This window comes from Schistocerca cancellata, chromosome 8, assembly GCF_023864275.1.
Source record: "Schistocerca cancellata isolate TAMUIC-IGC-003103 chromosome 8, iqSchCanc2.1, whole genome shotgun sequence".
Classification (NCBI taxonomy): Eukaryota; Metazoa; Arthropoda; class Insecta; order Orthoptera; family Acrididae; genus Schistocerca; species Schistocerca cancellata.
Window position 1 is genome coordinate 313,269,867 of NC_064633.1, and position 18,327 is coordinate 313,288,193.

Below are 18,327 nucleotides of genomic sequence, written 5' to 3' on the forward strand. Positions count from 1 at the left end.
GGAAGAGGATGGTTGCCTCCCCTTTCTCGACGTGTTGGTTAGGAGGAAGGATGATGGATCATTGGGACATGCAGTCTACAGGAAACGTACTCACACCGACTTGTACTTACAAGCTAATAGTTGTCACCATTCGGCTCAGCGTGAAGGGGTACTTCGTACCTTGGTACACAGGGCACATGTCGTTTCTGACGCTGAGACTTTGCCAGCTGAGCTGTCCCATCTTGAAGTTACATTTCGTCAAAATGGTTACAGTGATAGACAGATTGAACGTGCGTTGCGCTATCGACCAACTGTACATCAGGTGATTGATGATAATTCTGAGTCAACACCTAAGTCTACTGCCTTCTTGCCTTACGTAGGAAACACGTCCAATAAGATCGGTCGTATTTTACGGAAATACGATGTGAAATGTGTTTTCCGACCTCCATCTAAAATTAGAGCACTTTTGAGTTCCGTTAAGGATGATCTTGGACTGCGTAAGGCGGGTGTATATCGTGTCCCTTGTAGCTGCGGCATGGCATATATTGGTCAAACTATCAGGACCGTGGAGGACAGATGTACTGAGCATAAACGGCACACACGATTACAGCAGCCAAATAGATCTGCTATTGTCGAACATTGCTTGGATACTGGTCACCCCATGTTATATAATAACACCGAGATATTGGCATGCACGTCCAGCTATTGGGACAGTGTGATTCGGGAGGCAGTTGAGATTAAATTAGCGAGCAACCTCGTTAACAGGGATGGAGGTTTCTGTTTAAACTCTGTTTGGAATCCGGCTCTCTCCCTTGTCAAAAAACAGAGGAACAGAGTCAATGCTGCCTCACCTGCGAATTCATAGTCTCACTATCGATAGCTCTGACTTTGGTCATCTTTGGTGGCACTAGTGTTCAGTGTGTGTGTGTGTGTGTTATCTTTCCTGCTTCGGTCCGAGAACCGAGGTATTAAATTTGCATGTACGGCGCCTGTCCGTTGCAGTTTGCCTTGAAAATGGCGGGGTGTTCTCCCGCCGAAATATCGGCGGTCGCTGAAAGTGTTACCTGGCTGAATTCCCGGAAGTTATTTGAAAGACATATCGATGATGTTTGTTTGAATGGTTCACACGCTGACACTTGTTGATGGCGCAGCATTGAAATCTATACCAGTTTGCGGAAGCGTTGCACTCCTGTCACGCTGAATGATTCTCTTAGGTCAGGGATCTCCAAACTATTTTGGACAAGTGATTCCTTTTCCAAAATGAACTGTTACCTCAGAACCCCATGGCCAAATTACCTACTTTTAAGATCAACCCCCTTATTCATAATGGTCCGCTAACTTAAAACAGCTGCTACAGAGTGTTATTTTTCATTCTGACTTATGTCATTAGAAGAAGACAGAGTGAGAATTAGCAATGCTTTAAGTTAGCAGACTATTTTGAATAACGGGGCTTTAGTTTTTTCCTATTGATACAAAATACCTAGGTAGTAAGGTACCAATCGGAAAACTTTGCACTTGGTTAAGTGAGTAAAGTTGACTTCATTTTCTCATCAAAATTTAACAAAATAAAAATACATACAATTCAGTAAATATCAAGTTTAATGTATAATGATTATTACAAATTAAGTACTTTAAGAATCTTAAGTAGATAGGAAATTATATTTAAAAAGTATTAATGCGCAAAGAGAAAATAAAACATTAAGTGTGATGGATGAACCTGGTGACTATCTACCAATCTAGCTACATCCGGTTCAATATTAGTGAGTTGCAGCATTAAATCTCCACGTTCGTTGATTTTCAAACGCTTTCTTTGTTTCGTCAAAATGTTTGTTACAACACTGAAGCTTTTTTCAACTAGGTATGATGATGGAAAATCGATAAGGTATTTTTCAGCAATGTTCCACAATGTAGGATACTGTGTTTCAATGTTGCGTTGCCATCAGAACTTCTGATAGCCTTGGTTGAACTTCTGCTTAAGCTCTTCGTCTGTGCTGATGGTAATCAACTCTCCTTGCATTATCACATTGGCTTCTTCTATGGCTGTGGTATTGTACGGATTTATTATCCATTGAAGAATTTGTAAATTTAAAAGATCCTCAAACCTCTCCGTAAAATCCTTGTGTAATGCGTCCAAGTGAGTGACATATAATAAAATGTCATCATTTTGAAGCATTTCTGGTAATTATGACAAATGCGGAAACTGCGAATATTCTTTTCTGCCTAAATTTTGTTTATAAGGGATTAGTTTACCCACGAAGGCCGATATTATTGATTTTGTTTTAATCAAGTTAAGATCGTCAGCCTGCATTTGCAAATTAACTTTGTTGAACATTCCAAAGATATCAGTCAAGTAATAAATGTCTGTTTTACAATTTTTCAGATTTTATTTCAAATTCGGATCTTTTTCTTGTAAAAACTTCAACACAGATTCAAAAATGGCATCGTTAATAAATACTTTTTCACATATGAGACACATCGGCAAGTGTTGATTTGATGGAGATGCAATAAATCCGAACTTCAAGTAGTCCAAACTGTGTTGTCTGCATTTTTTTCCGTGTCCGCCATCATAAAACTCTCAGTAATCCTGCAAATAAAAAACTACCTAAATAAAAAACAATAATAAACTGTTAAATTTGCACACTATCTTATTTTTATCACACCCAGGTAATGGATTCTTGTTAGGTATTACTTACTCATTGATAAACTTCGATACCTATATTAGGTAAGTAACTATAGGAGGTAATTAGGTATAGAAAATTCGTATTAGGTAAGTAGGTACCTATCAGCATAAGAACGAAAACCAAAGCAAACTGAATACTTCAAAGTTTAGGTAGCTACCTACTTAACAACTTAAGTGTAAGTAATTTTTATAAATACTTTTATATCTACCTATTTATAATATGTTGTATGTCGTGTTTACCACTTTTTCAGTCACTTTACTTCACTTAATTTAGCTATGTAATAACTTTGTAATCTCTTGAAATAAATGAGTACTTATATGAGTTATTATCGTTCAAGCTCCAACGAATTTCAAAACGCAAATGAACTTTCAACCTAAGTGCAAGCTCGTTAAATAGTAAAATATCAGGAACACGTTTGGACTTGATCATGAATTCGTTCGTGTTAAATCGCGTAAGCGTCAAATAGAGAGCAAGTCAAAACGCGCCTGAAAGACGTACGCTCGAACTCATTATCTTGCACAAACTTGTCCACACAGACTTGCCGAGTTTTTCATCTTGTACGAACTTGAGACTTTACATTACTACAACAATGCTATTTCCTACAAAAATATTAATTATTCTTAGTACACGTAACACAACATAAACAATACAGTACCTAATCCATTAAATTTCGGGCATGCAGCCGCGCAAATAAAATTTCTTCTACTGATATTTCGGCCGCGTATCGTCCGGCCATCTTCAGAGCGAGTCACAAGACTGACGACAAGGTGCTAAGCGCGGCCTTATATGCCCCACCGCGGCGGTACTGGGCATGCGGGTCACATATGCTGCGCCGCCTGTGGCGAAGGCGTACGGACATTCGATGTGCTTATCGATGTTTGATCGGCGGCGGTGACACGATGACGACTTCTCTGCAATTTAATTACTCCAAGAGCCGGATTCCATGCTTTGTCCAAATTAAAACCATTATCTCTGTTTATTAAATTGTTGGCTAATCGAATTTGTATGGCTTCCTTGAATACAGATTCCCAAAAAGAAGAGGTGGATGTTAAAATCTTCACATCACTGTAATTCATGGAATGACCCGTATCAATACAACGTTCGGCCACAGCTGACTTGTCTGGTTGTAATAAGCGTGTGTATCTTCGGTGCTCCACACACCTCTCATGAACGGTGCGTGTTGTTTGACCTATGTATGACTGCTCACAATTTCCGCAAGGAATCTGGTACACACCCGCCTTACGAAGCAGTAAATCGTCCTTCACAGAGCCGAGTAAAGCCGCAATCTTCGTGGAGGGTCGCAAGATCACCTTAACACAGTGTTTCTCAAGAATACGGCCTATCTTTGAAGAAAGAGCACCCACATAAGGCAGAAACGCCCTAGATCTGAAGAAATTACTATCTTCTTCCCCATCACATACCTTCTTTCTAGGTTTTGCATCGAATGCTCTACGAATTTGTTGCGGAGAATACCCATTCGATTTAAAAATACTCTTGAAGTATGTTAGCTCTCCTTGTAAATTGTCTTCATCGGATATACAGTGCGCCCGATGCACTAAGGTCTTAAGGACACCCATGCTCTGAGAAGGGTGATGGCAGCTACTGGCATGAAGGTATAGATTTGTGTGCGTTGGTTTCCGATGTACGGCATGTCCTAATGTGCCATCACTTTTACGGCGAACGACACTTTGGACGATACGCGGCCGAAATATCAGTAGAAGAAATTTTATTTGCGCGGCTGCATGCCCGAAATTTAATGGATTATTCATTACGCCGCGAGAAGTTGAAAATGCACATCAATACAGTACCTACCTATTTTGAAAGTTTTATGTAAGAACTTGTGTTAATTTAATAGGGGTCGATTTTTAGACCGGGTCGACCCCCAAAATCAGTTTTCGTTTATGTCGACCCCTAGGAAACTGATATCGGCCCCAAGGGGTCGATATCGACCACTTTGGGAATCCCTATCTTAGGTCATCGTTGGTCCCGTTCTTGCACGATCTTCCTTCCGGCAACAGCAATGTCAGAGATTTGATGTTTTACCGGATTCCTAATGTTCACGGTACATTGGTGAATGGTCGTAAGGGAAAATCCTCACTTCATCTCTAACTCGGAGATGCTGTGTCCCATCGCTCATGCGCCGACTATAACACCCCGTTCGAACTCACTTCAAGCTCGATAACCTGCCATTGAAGTATTAGTAACCGATCTAACAACTGCACCAGACACTTGTTGTCTTATATAGGCGTTTCCCACCGCAGCGACGTATTTTGCCTTTTTATATATCTCTGTGTTTAAAATGGCACATCTACAACAGTTTCTCTCGCCCTTCAAGGTGTGTAAAGTTAGTCCAAGAAAATATACATATCGTATTGGGGCCAAAGTAAACTGCCGTTTTATTTTATATTCTAAACTTTGAGGATTCAAGCAAACCAAGGCCATATTACGGGCCTCGTTCTGGGTGAACCCTTGCAATGGGTGTGCCCAAAGTGATCTGACAGCTGGTCGCGTAGAAGTTGCCCGTAGTACTACGGCTGACCGCGATCTCCTCCAGCAGATAGCTATGTGGAGCAACTTCTAGAGAGCAGCTAGCTGGATGAGTTGAAGAAAGAAGTCGGGAAGCAAAGGAGCTAGATAGCAGCCTGGTCGGGGCTTTCGGTTGCTTGCTGTTAACACTGGGCACCGTACCAGTCTGGAGCAACAAACAATGCTTGGTCCCATGGCTGTAGGAAACGTAGCGTGGCCAGGATTCAAGTTGTTGTTAGCTGCGGTGTGTTTACGGCTACGACAGTGAAGGAGCTCGTTCCGGTTGCAATCGCTGCAGTATTGTAATGCAGACGATTGTGTCTGGATTGGTCAATTTAAGTTTCAAAAAACCACACACTTCAACTATGGCGAGGCTGCTGTAGGACTCAGTACGTTAAAAATGCAGAATCTGCATTTTTTTTATTGTTCTGTTCAGTGAAATTTTAATCCGTGCTAGTTGCTCCATTCACTATTTTGCTATTCTCATTTGTTATGAGCAACAAAGGTTAACCAGTGGTGGTGTGTTCTGTTGTCGATTGGCCGTTCTTCTGAAATTTACTTGTTTAGCGTTAGTTAGGTATTGGCTTTTCATTGGTTACATTTTAGTATTTCATATGCCGGGCGAATATTGATACTATGTGTTTGATTATTGTCTGATTTCCTTTCTCAAGTTACGGTGGACTGTGGTATTATTTTTGGTTCATTACCATGTAACACAGAGACATTCCAACGGCGTAGTTCTGTAGCAGTCCATCCCAGTCTGCAAAGAGAGGTGACAAAATAAAACTGAAACATTAAAAAAAAAAGATTTCACCATTTCACTGTTAATTGTTCGTTTATTTTACACAATCATGATTTCGGCTTTATAGCTCTTCTCGAGCACTATGTGACTTAACATCTGAGGTTATCAGTCCCCTATAACTTAGAAGTACTTAAACCTAACTAACCTAAAGACAACACACACATCCATGGCCGAGGCAGGATTCGAGCCTGCGACCGTAGCGGTCACGCGGTTCCAGACTGAAGCGCCTAGACCCGCTTGGCCACACCGGCCGGCGATCAACTGTCATGTTTCACACTATTTTCGTAACACATAACTGATGCAAACCTATCTGCATCCTTTACAGGCTGTGATATACATAGTCAACCACAAAGAAGACAACCAGCAGAAGACATCACTGATTTCGATTCCTAACCATACACTGCCCCCCTCCTTCCCCCCAAATGCCACACCAGCAGCTACAGTAAAAAACAATGGACAAAGAGTTCTAGATTAATCTAGTTTAAAACTGTTTATTTTTAAGTAACATCTCTCTCTATATATGAATGTATGTATAAACGCCCGAAGATGAACAGAACATGTTCTAAACGCGTTGCATTATGTTAGATTAACCATAAAATGAAAAGTGACTGGTAGCAGAAACTTGAAATAAATAATTAACCGCAGATAGTTTGCTTCAGTACGGGAGTATCAATTGGTGAAGACGGAGAGATTCACTGGTCCCGGCGGAGGTTCGAGTACTCTCTCGGGCATGGGTGTAAGTGTGTTTGTTCTTAGAATAGTTTAGGTTAAGTAGTGTGTAAGCTTAGGGACTGATAACCTTAGCAGTTAAGTCCCATACCATTTCACACGCAGTTGAACATTTTGAACGGAGAGATTTATGGACTCAGGTACTGGTTATTTCACAAGTTCCTCAAAATGGCTTAGAACTGCAGAATATCCAGTGGCCGTTGGTTTCAAAAATCTACTCCAAGGCGACGGTTGCGCGGACAGCGGCCTCCACGAAAGACACACGCCGGGCGCCACCCCAGTAACGCCAACCTGTGTTCCGGCGAGCCGTACAGAACCTGAAAGCCTAAGCGACCGTCAGCATTTTCGCCCCCGCTCAGGTCGGAAGCAGGACCTCTTGCTCTCGGAAGAAGCATACAGTGTGCGAGGACCTGAGTTTACAAATCTACTAAGAGACGCTTTCTGGGACTCATTTCGTTGGACTGCTTGGTACGCTAAGTTCGAGGCAGTATATGGTAGGATTAATTTCGTGACGAGCATTCGCGAGGCAGTATGCGCCGTATGTGTTCTTCTCAACCGCCATACAAGCGACCAGATACGCTAACGTACAGTTTTCATCAAGTCAATCGCGGTAGAAAGCTCAAAGCAAAGCTGACAGGGTTTAGGCTGCAAACATTCAGTTTGGTCCAAGGGAATTCAGCCTCAGTGCTCCATCAATGTTAATCCGGTAGTCTTTATTGTGCTGCCCCTGCTCGTGTCCTCGCGACGTGTCTGCACTCATGGCTCTTTATCATAACTTGTAATCGGAATTCTGGAGTTCATTTGTGTCAAGCTGCGTCAGAACTCTCTCTAGGGACTGGAATAGTTAGCGTTATCTTTGTTCGTTCTTGAAGTCCCTCCATGTACTTGTGGCTTGTTCCACAGTAAACATCGGATATCCTATGTAGTCCGGAATTGCGACTGGCCAGTTACCGTCTATTTGTATCGAGACAGTGTCTCATTTCAGCGTGTTTACGAGAACAAATCTGCTTTCATTTAGCAGTCTCTTACTAATCTCTAGTCTCCCCTGTTCCCTTCATTAGCCAATTAATTTCAGTCGGCAGTCGAAATCCCTGGAGTACGTGAGCAGGAATCCGACGCCCTCACGGTCCAGAAAGCAGCAGACTACCAGGTGAGATTTTTCTAATCCGATGGTAGGGAAGACGGTGACAGGTAGAACTCATTCATTTAATTCATTTCGATAGCTCCGAAACCAAAAGAAACGAGCAAGTTACGATGTCAAGCTCCTTTATTATAACGCTGGTGCTATAGCCTTGTACGTAATACGTCTATACACGCCGCGGCAGCTGGACTACATGACTTGAGCACACGGCACGGCTTCGGTGGCACCGTCTGGTGCAGACCTACAATTTGTAAGCGCAGTGCAGCGGGCTCTCGCTATCCGCTGGGCAAGGCCGAAATTTTCGTCGAGGAGTACGAGTCTCAAAACACCATTGATGATTTGGTCGATGATGACAACGATGAGGGAATACGTCGCAGAGCTCAGGATATAAGAGAGTCTCCTCCTCACCTTGAACCACTTCAACTCGGAACTCACTCTTCCTCCGGACCGGACGGCGTTACAAACGAGCAGCCAAAGCATCTTCCACGCAAGTCCTTAGTGTTGTTCACTAGGGGTTATAATACGTGTACGAGGTTAACCTATTTTCCGGGTGCTTGGAAGATTGGGCGAACCACCCCGATCCCAAAACCAGACAAAGACCTTGGTGTGCCTACTAACTACCGTCTTATCAGCCTCCTTTCCACCTCATTTTGCGTCGCATGCGACCACTTATCCACGATCAGGACATCATTAGGCCGCATCAGATTGCGTTCCAGCCTCCGCTTTCGGCTGAACTACTGGGAGTCGCAGATTACATCGCCTATAATATTAATGTTTATAATTATACAGCGGCCAAATTTTTAGACGCAGGAAAAGCTTATGTCTGTGTGTGGATCGATAAGCTCTTGATCAAACTGCACGACTTGACAACCTCGTCTGACTGTTGTTTACTTATCATCGGCATTCTCAAACACCGACAAATAATGGTCCATATCGATGAGCAACTCTCGTTTTAGACGCCTACAGGAAGGCCTCCTTCAGTGCTCGGTTTTATTCCAAACTCTTTTCATCCTTTATGTTAACGACTTACCCATCTTGGCTCAGGTGTTCTGGCTCAGTTTTTGGACGACAAAGTCTTACTTATTGGTATCCGGCGGATTACTGCAGCCGTAGGGAGACTACGGCGTCAGATCACGTTGAAGGAACAGTGGTCATCCTCTTTACTCGCAAACGCGACAGGGTTACCCGTGCCTATCAAAAAAATGGTTCAAATGACTCTGAGCACTATGGGACTTAACAGCTATGGTCATCAGTCCCCTAGAACTTAGAACTACTTAAACCTAACTAAGCTAAGGACAGCACACAACACCCAGCCATCACGAGGCAGAGAAAATCCCTAACCCCGCCGGGAATCGAACCCGGGAACCCGGGCGTGGGAAGCGAGAACGCTACCGCACGACCACGAGATGCGGGCTCCTGTCTATCAAGAACATGCATGATGAAAGAAGTAAAATACTTGGGGGTCACTCTGGAAAGCAAGCTCTTTTTCAAATGTCGTTTCCACAACAAGAGGATTCAACTATTATACCTCTTACACCAATTGTACCCATTGTTGAGCAAACGGCAGATGAATGTTCGAACGGAGCTTGGGTTACATCGAGCGACAGTTTCACTTGTCCTCTCTATGGCTGCTCCACGTGGGCCACTATCAGCCCATCCAATCTTCGGCCACTACAAGTCATTCAAAACACATGCCTCCGTCTCATCTTAGGAGCTCCAAGAGAGGTCCGGATTGCCGACCTTCGCCCTGAACTGAACGTCCCACGCATCTCCGATCTCATCACTTAAGCAACGCAGAAACTCCTTCATAGGATCGATTAAGTCAGGCCCAACCTGGAATGTACTTGCTCTATCGTTCCACAACGGTGGCCCCAACTGCGGGTCCATCGTGCAATCATAGAGGCCCTCCAGTAACTAGATTCAACAATAACCAACCCCCTTAGTAGGGCCGCGGGCTACGAGCCCTCTGCCCTCCTTGCGTCTGAATGAAGCTTGAATAAATCACTGTACTCAGACATCCCAGAACTCCAACCTTAATGTAAGGTTGTACTTCGTCTCACCCAAAGCACGTGGACACACACACACACACACACACACACACACACACACACACACACACACATGCATGCGCGCGCCGTGCTGTTGTTTGTGTCTTACACTGCGATACAACTCTTGAAATTTGAAGGGTAAAATTACTTTATCGTGCTCCCTGTTGCGTCAGATAACGTTTTTTCCCATTTTAGTTAATTGAGAGGAGGATACCTTACTTGTGTTATCTTGTGCATGTGCTTGGAGTTGTTCGAATAATAAAATATTTAAATATTGTTAATAGTGAGCGGTAATCCACCCACCTCTCCATCCCCACTACACGCAACCCCTAGCCAATTTCCACTCTCACCGTCCCCTGAGCCACGCTGTACTGTGTTGTACCAGTGAGTCTGCCAGATTTTGTTACAAAATAATTTTGACAATTTTCAGATTGTTAGTGTGGAATGAGGTGTGATATACGAATCCATAAGCGGTTTGTCACTTTCAGGCAGATATAGGTTTTTCTTAACAATGAGGAAATGCGACTGAATGCGAAGCTCACCGCTCTGTTTTAGTGTATCATATGATGGAAAGCGGCACAAACTATAGCACAAACAGAAAGTCCAATGAAAAGGCTATTTCACTAACAACGTTTTTTAAAACGCGTCCTTGCACATCCGCGTGAAGAGACATGAAGGAAAAGACCCTTTAATGTATAACAGAACGGGTTGTAGTCAGTCCAAGGGAATCTTAGAGCACTGGAGTAATGCATAAACATTTACTTTCGTTCCAAACAGTAGGACACAGAAATGGAGATGCTTGTGATATCGGTGAAAGGCTGCGTCACAGAAGCAGTGACACTGAGGCGGGGCAGTGTTTACCAATTGCCTCACATTCAAGCGGTGGCGTCTTGCCAATAGGTGCTGTGGCACAGTGCAGCATCCACTATTTCCACTCGGTAGTGTCGATAATATTTAATACAACGAGCGTATCTTCTTTACTCCTTTTTTATACTTGTGCAATACAGACAGTATATAATAATTAATAGCGTAAACACATACAGTTGAAGGTACACACTACTACAAACAAAGAAGTCTCCATAAACATCGGCTCTAAAAGCATTCCTTAAGAAATACGAGTACTTTTTCAACTTAGATACTGTGAAGCAATCTCTTTTACTGCAAGTTTTCTGCTTTTCATACCTTCAAACGTGGTAGTATGGACCAAAACAAGAAACATACGTCCAGTAAACATAGGCTGTAAAATGCATACAATAAAAGCTACGAGCACTTGTTCAGTAGAAGAGATGTGTTTCACAGTAGCGAAGTTGAAGAAGTGTTCATAGCTCTTCAGGTATGCTCTTGAGCCCATGTTTACTGGACATTTTTTTCTTTGTTTGGTCCATTCTACCTCCTTCGAAAACATGGAAGCAAAGAGCTTGCAGCAGAAGCGATTTGTTTCACAATATCAAAGACGAAGTGCTCTCAGCTCTTATAGCATACGTTTTAGAGCCCATGTTTACTGAGACTTATTTGTTTCTCTTGCTATGTACTTTCAACTGTATGCGTCTATGCCATCAGCTATAATCCGCAAGCTTAGCGTCAGTAGCCTTTTCCTAGTTTACTATAAAGACACAGAAGTCTTTGCACAGAACTGTGCTCTGTGTTACGCTTTTTTGAGCAAATACTGCATTGTGAATCACTTTCGTTCCATCACGAAACGAATTTTCAATGTGCACCATATGTTTTGATTTATAGTATACGAAAACAAACACACAGTTTGCAAAGTACATGACTGTTTAAAATGCTACAGTGCAGTAATACAAAGACATGGCAATTTTTTCACGGGAAGGCGGAGTTTGGGGAGGTGAGACGTAAATTACTGTTACGTTAGATGAAAATAGTGTTTTACGTTAAGTAGGAGTAGTAGGAGTAGATTAGTGTTTAACGTCCCATCGACTACGAGGTCATTAGAGACGGAGCGCAAGCTCGGGTGAGGGAAGGATGGGGAAGGAAATCGGCCGTGCCCTTTCAAAGGAACCATCCCGGCATTTGCCTGAAGCGATTTAGGGAAATCACGGAAAACCTAAATCAGGGTGGCCGGAGACGGGATTGAACCGTCGTCCTCCCGAATGCGAGTCCAGTGTGCTAACCACTGCGCCACCTCGCTCGGTCTTTACGTTAAGTCTAGGGCATTAAATACAGACAGAAACAATAAATATATGAGATTTTTTGAACTATAGCACGACAAACTCATTTTATGCAAAGATAGGGAAACAAGTATGGGCAAGAAGTTTGTGAAATCCTTATGTGCTATTTGAACATCGATGATGGTACCACATTAGAATTTATTAGTATTTAGTGTCGTAAATAATACTGACTATTGTAGGTACATACAAAGTTAAGAGATTTGTTACTTGATCTGCAGATGAGTGTACAAATATTATTTATACTGCAGCATAGAAAGTACTTTCTGGAAGTTTAGGAAATGAGTGTTGGCCAATCCACTCTTCTCGTTGAGGATATTATCAGGGGAAATGATTTCGTGTGTAAGTATTTCTGTTTACTCTAATACATTCACAGTCGCTCCTTTTTCTGCTAAATAATATTTTCATAATGCTTTCAATGTGTGTCAATCAAAGATTTTCTTCGGGCTGCAAATGTAGATTTATTCAAGCTTAAGTCATTGAGGTGTTCTTTGTACCTTATCTCAAGAATTCTGCTTATTTGACCAACGTAGAATTTTGGGCATGAATCACATTGGAGCTTGTATATTCCTGATTTACATTAGGTGGCCTTGGGGAGATTCACATCATGGGTGACTTTTTGCTGTTATTTGTTGTTGGCAATGAAGCTGATATTAATATTCTTCTTTTTAAATAAGTTTGCAGTTTGATATGTTATTGCAGCTATATATGAGATAACGGTATATTTAGGGTCGACTTCTGCAGGAGGCTGATTTGTTTTGTATTGAATGCTGCGTGAACTAATATTCTGCGTAGCTGTGATTTTTGTTTTTATTTTGTTGCGCAGCCTGTTTGTTATTATAGGATCGTAGTCATTATTGTAAGCAACTGTTTTAATTAAATTGATGTCATTTTGTTGATTTGTGTGATTCATAGGTACTTTTTGCATTTTGTGCACCATTGTTCCGAAATATGACATTTTGTGTTGGCTGGGCTGACATGAGGAGTTGTCAGTGCTGACATCTGTGGTTGTGGGTTTCCTGTAGATGCTAAACTGATGTTTATGGTTAATGTTCTAGATTTTAAGATCAAGAAAATGTATGCTCTTCTTTGTTTCATGCTCAACTGTGAATTTAATTTTTTTACGCACTTTTATGAGGTCTGTGCCAGTGTATCAGTTGCATTGTTTGTACCATCAAAAAGCAGGATTGCATCATGCATATACCTTTTGTGATATATTATTTCGTTTCTGATTTGTTGATTAGTTGAGAAGTATTTTTGTTCTCGTGGTTGATGGAAATTTCACGTTAAGTTACATTGCAACACAAATATGTAGAACAACCATTTTGGTTACACGTTTCTATCTTGTAAATAGTTTTTTTTTATCCTAAGGTAACTGACAAGAAACTAGTGTATAATCGGTATTTATGAAAGCATGAAAAAACCGTCTGATGAACTGTAAAAAGTTCGAAACCGGTAACGGTACTTTTTGAATAAAGTAAACTAAAATCAATCTGTAGTTGGTTCCTATACACCATAAACAATGTATTTTATTATTTTAAACATAGCTGCGTAACAGCAACGGTTCCACGTAATCAGATGAAAAACAGCCGACCAGTTGCAAAGGATAAAGTAATCTTTACCTAGGTTTCAATAGGTTTAAACCTATCTTCTTCAGAAGACGGCAGTATTACATTAACATGGCATGATACGTCGTTGCAATTTTTACAAAGTAGGGCTATATTGTATTTGAACTAATGGAGCTATGGAGATGTTTGTAAAAATTGCAACGACTTATCATGCCATGTTAATGTAATACTGCCGTCTTCTGAAGAAGATAGGTTTAAACCTATTGAAACCTAGGTAAAGATCACTTTATCCTTTGCAACTGGTCGGCTGTTTTTCATCTGACAATGTATTTTATATAATAGCGGCGGTCCCATACCGTGTCCATATATGGCAAAATTGCAACAAGAGATATATTCGTACTTTTATGCATGAAACCAACAAAACAGTTCGATTTGCATCACTGAAGTAAAAAATAGTCTGTTTTGCTTTCTTGCTTTGCTGTTTGAACAACGTTAACAAATGACGATTTCAAAATCTAAACAGAATTATAGATATTGTAATATCAGAAGTCGTTTAAACTCAGTTTCACTGTCACTTTTAGGAACCACAAGTACTGAGGAGAAATTAGTGAAGCATGATATAAAGGATGAAAACAATAACAATAGAGTGAATTTTCTGTTATGGAAACTATGAAACCCCCTTACGTGGACACGACGAAAAACATGGTTCAGTATATCCAGGGTTATTGAAAGGATTCCTAAATGTTGCATCTCAATTAATTTTCATATCTCAAGAATCACTTAGAAACTAGTGAAGGCCTCAATGATGTTTCTAAGACCACTCACGATAATATACTTTTCTGCCTGTTACAGTTGTATCATGAAGAGATAAGTACGGAGCTTAGACCGTCCTTGTGGCTGTCACGGTTGATAACACAACAAATGTTCAGGAATACACACAACGTGTTCTTGTTCTACGGTACGTATCGAATGGAGAAATATTTGAACGTTTTTGGGGGTTCTTTAATCCAGAAAATGAAATAACAAATTGCATATCGAAATGTGTTTTACAACAAAGCCACATAATACAACAAGGAAATGGACAAAAAATGATAACTCAAACATTGGATTGTACGAATTTCATGAAAGGCAAAAAAGAACGAGTTCAAGCAAATGCAGCATGTTTTACACGATACGCAAGAAAATATTTCTCTGATATTTTGACAATTCCAATATGTTCCCAAAATTCCCGCAGCATGTTCCGTTTTCAGGAAGCGTATTGACGCCATCATTCCAGGTGATTCCTCTACAAATTGGAACTTCAGCATACAGATCAGAAACATAGTTTATAAGAGTCTGCAGACCAAACCATTACAGAAGTAACATGAATTTTAAGATACCTGAATGATGATAATTACAAGTTTTGCTCAGAAATTTCTCGTCAAATTAGGCCTCTTACTGAAATAACGTTCAGCCAAATGCAATCTCTAGAAATTAGGGAAAATATAACAAATTTCAAAACCTGTTCTTTAGGATTAAGAAACTCAACTTACTTTGAGAACCCTTCAAATACACTCATGGCAGAGGCTAAAGAAGCTTGTGACTGATATGTGTTGATATAGTGGACAGATATTCATTCTATAAACACTGAGTAACTGCAAAATTGTTCAACAAGAAATGCTTCGACAGGTTTAAGAGTAAGCTTCCTACAAAAAGGTAGTATTGACCAATGAAGCATATTTCCTGACTGAGAAAGATAAGCTTGAAGCTGAATTAAAAGTAATCTATTGTAGATCTGATATTCACGAATGCTTTAAATTGAGACGCTGAAATTTATATTGGAAAATAATGTAAATAATCTTAGTAAAATTACGAAACTGATACAGATCCCCTTGACTATATCAGACACAGAACGCCGCTATTCGACAGTGAAGATAGTAATGACAACTGTAAGAAGTAGTATGAATATGGAAAGACTAAATGCGCTTGCTACGCTTTACTGCAGGAAAAATCCCTTGGTCATCATTCGGAGATCAAGGCGAAAATTACTGAACTTCTTGTTCAAATTAAAAGAAGAATGGATTTCATTTTTAAATGAACATATCAAGCTAGAACTACAATAATATAGGTTAAAGTAACGTTTGATTTTGTTCTTTTAGGATTTTGTCACGTTTATTAATAAATTTTATTTATTCAAAAATTTGTTTAAAGTGTTGCTGCGATAGCAAACTCTTTTGGAAACTGTAGGCAGATGCTGAGATACGTTCTTACTGCTATGATCCACAGCCTAAGAGACAGTGGGGAGGTATTCACTGGCTTGTCCGTCTCTCAGAAAAAGTCACTTCCAAGAACAAGATGATTTTGACAAATATGCAGTCAACTACGACGTAATCAGTACAGAGAAACTATCTGAAGATCAAACTATCAATGCTGAATGTTGCCACACAGAATTTCTAAACTGCTGCTGCTGCCCAGTCATGTTTTGGGCCAGAGATAGGACTGAAGAGTGAAGTCTGCTGCAGCACATTTCCCTTCCACACACTGTGACCACTGTGCTAAGTTTCTTCGGTAGGCTACCATTGCTCACTTTGTCCTGATATGATATACAGGGTGTTACAAAAAGGTACGGCCAAACTTTCAGGAACCATTCCTCACACACAAATAAAGAAAAGATGTTATGTGTACATGTGTCTGGAAACGCTTAATTTCCATGTCAGAGCTCATTTTAGTATGTACTGTACAAATGCGGAGTTGTCAGATGCCCATTTGATGTATGGATTAGCACGGGGCAATAGCCGTGGCGCCGTACGTTTGTATCGAGACAGATTTCCAGAACGAAGGTGTCCCGACAGGAAGACGTTCGAAGCAATTGATCGGCGTCTTAGGGAGCACGGAACATTCCAGCCTATGACTCGCGACTGGGGAAGACCTAGAACGACTAGGACACCTGCAATGGACGAGGCAATTCTTCGTGCAGTTGACGATAACCCTAATGTCAGCGTCAGAGAAGTTGCTGCTGTACACGGTAACATTGACCACGTCACTGTATGGAGAGTGCTACGGGAGAACCAGTTGTTTCCGTACCATGTACAGCGTGTGCAGGCACTATCAGCAGCTGATTGGCCTCCATGGGTACACTTCAGCGAATGGTTCATCCAACAATGTGTCAATCCTCATTTCAGTGCAAATGTTCTCTTTACGATGAGGCTTCATTCCAACGTGATCAAATTGTAAATTTTCACAATCAACATGTGTGGGCTGACGAAAATCTACACGCTATTCTGCAATCACGTCATCAACACAGATTTTCTGTGAACGTTTGGGCAGACATTGCTGGTGATGTCTTGACTGGGCCCCATGTTCTTCCACCTACGCTCAATGGAGCACGTTATCATGATTTCATACGGGATACTCTATCTGTGCTGCTAGAACATGTGCGTTTACAAGATCGACACAACATGTGGTTCATGCACGATGGAGCTCCTGCACATTTCAGTCGAAATGTTCGTACGCTTCTCATCAACAGATTCGGTGACCGATGGATTGGTAGAGGCGGACCAATTACATGGCCTCCACGCTCTCCTGACCTCAACCCTCTTGACTTTCATTTATGGGGGCATTTGAAAGCTCTTGTCTACGCAACCCCGGTACCAAATGTAGAGACTCTTCGTACTCGTATTGTGGACGGCTGTGATAACAATACGCCATTCTCCAGGGCTGCATTAGCGCATCAGGGATTCCATGCGACGGAGGGTGGATGCATGTATCCTTGCTAACGGAGGACATTTTGAACATTTCCTGTAACAAAGTGTTTGAAGTCACGCTGGTACGTTCTGTTGCTGTGTGTTTCCATTCCATGATTAATGTGATTTGAAGAGAAGTAATAAAATGAGCTCTAACATGGAAAGTAAGCGTTTCCGGACACATGTCCACATAACATATTTTCTTTCTTTGTGTGTGAGGAATGTTTCCTGAAAGTTTGGCCGTACCTTTTTGTAATACCCTGTATAGCAGGTTTCATAAGTAGAGGATTGCATCCGCCAGTCACCTTCATGTCCCAAGCTTAACCTGCCACCGAAGTACTAACCACAGTGACGAAGACCAACAGAGTCTTCAACGGAAAGCAGTACAACTTATTAAGCATGTTACGCAGGCATGTGCATCCGAGTGCAGCAGGGCCAAAATCAGTTGGATTCCGTATCTTCGTAGCAGCAACAAGCCCACCAGTGTTAACTGATAGGAACATACGGAATCCAATTGAATTTGTCCATGTTGCATTCGACTCCACATTCCGGCGTAACATGCTTAATAAGTTCTACTGTTTCCATTTGAAGACTCCGTTGGTCTTTATCAATGTGGTTCGTTTTTTGACAGCAGAATAATCTTGGAACCTGAAGATGACGCTTTTAGGCATCGAAACTGGTAGCATGTTTTGAATAAACGATGTTGAATTACAGTGCAGTTGTTGGTTTCAATTAATGTTATTGAAGTACTTCGTGTCTGACTGCTGCCTCACTGTCCTTTGTGGAGTACCAGAGACAGTATAAAAAGACCTAAGTGTCCGAACTTCTAGGGTTATTCGATTGTAGCCAGTCATCTGGAAATGCGTTACACTCCTCTAAACAATGACGACTGATACGAGTTTTTTTCAATCGAATGAGATATCGCGTATATCTTGTGACCATGTG

At 41.3% G+C, this 18,327-nt stretch overlaps 1 pseudogene; it reads left to right on the plus strand.

Moving 5' to 3' along the window:
• The window catches only part of LOC126095540 (uncharacterized), a 53,048-nt pseudogene extending 37,286 nt beyond the window's left edge, over positions 1-15,762 (plus strand).
• Positions 15,763-18,327: the final 2,565 nt, after the last annotated feature.